This window comes from Arachis ipaensis, chromosome B3 (genome assembly GCF_059453495.1).
Source record: "Arachis ipaensis isolate K30076 ecotype BB chromosome B3, ASM5945349v1, whole genome shotgun sequence".
NCBI lineage: Eukaryota > Viridiplantae > Streptophyta > Magnoliopsida > Fabales > Fabaceae > Arachis > Arachis ipaensis.
The window spans coordinates 86,211,742-86,212,459 of NC_142438.1; the positions used below are offsets into that span (position 1 = coordinate 86,211,742).

The window sequence follows — 718 nt, forward strand, 5'->3', positions numbered from 1 at the left end:
ATTCAGGCCAACAATTTTGAGCTCAAACCACAGCTAATATCACTTGTGGAGAATCATTGTTCATTTGGTGGAAGTGCTAATGAAGACCCAAACCAACATCTCACAAAATTCCTGAGAATTTGTGACACTGTGAAGTCCAATGGAGTCCAGGAAGATGCATATAAACTGCTTTTGTTCCCATTTTCACTTAGGGACAAGGCAGCTAAGTGGCTGGAATCATTCCCAAGGGGGAGCCTAACAACCTGGGATGAGGTGGAAAGCAAGTTTCTGGCACGTTTCTACCCCCCACAAAAGGTCAATAGGCTTCGATCTGAGGTTCAGACTTTTAGACAACAAGATGGTGAAACTCTCTACGAGGCATGGGAGAGATTCAAGGATTTGACAAGGAAATGCCCACCAGACATGTTCCATGATTGGGTGCAATTGCATATTTTCTATGATGGACTCTCTTATGAATCAAGGAAGGCTGTAGACCATTCATCAGGAGGTTCATTGAACAGGAAAAAGACTGTGGAAGAAGCCATTGAAGTGATTGAGACAGTGGCTGAGAATGAGTACTACTATGCATCAGAGAGGCGCAACACTAAGGGAATCATGGAGCTGAACCATGTTGATACAATTCTAGCCCAAAACAAGGTGTTTGCCAAGCAACTAGCAGAGCTTACCAGGCAATTAGAAACAAAGCAAGTGGCTGCAATACACACACAAGATCAAGAGG

The 718-nt window shown here is 43.7% G+C and overlaps 1 non-coding gene across 1 annotated transcript; it reads right to left on the minus strand.

The window, feature by feature from the left end:
* Positions 1-300: 300 nt before the first annotated feature.
* LOC148571445 (small nucleolar RNA R71) lies at positions 301-404 on the minus strand. Its single transcript, XR_015908267.1, has one exon. It is a non-coding gene; the product is annotated as a small nucleolar RNA R71 (small nucleolar RNA).
* Positions 405-718: the final 314 nt, after the last annotated feature.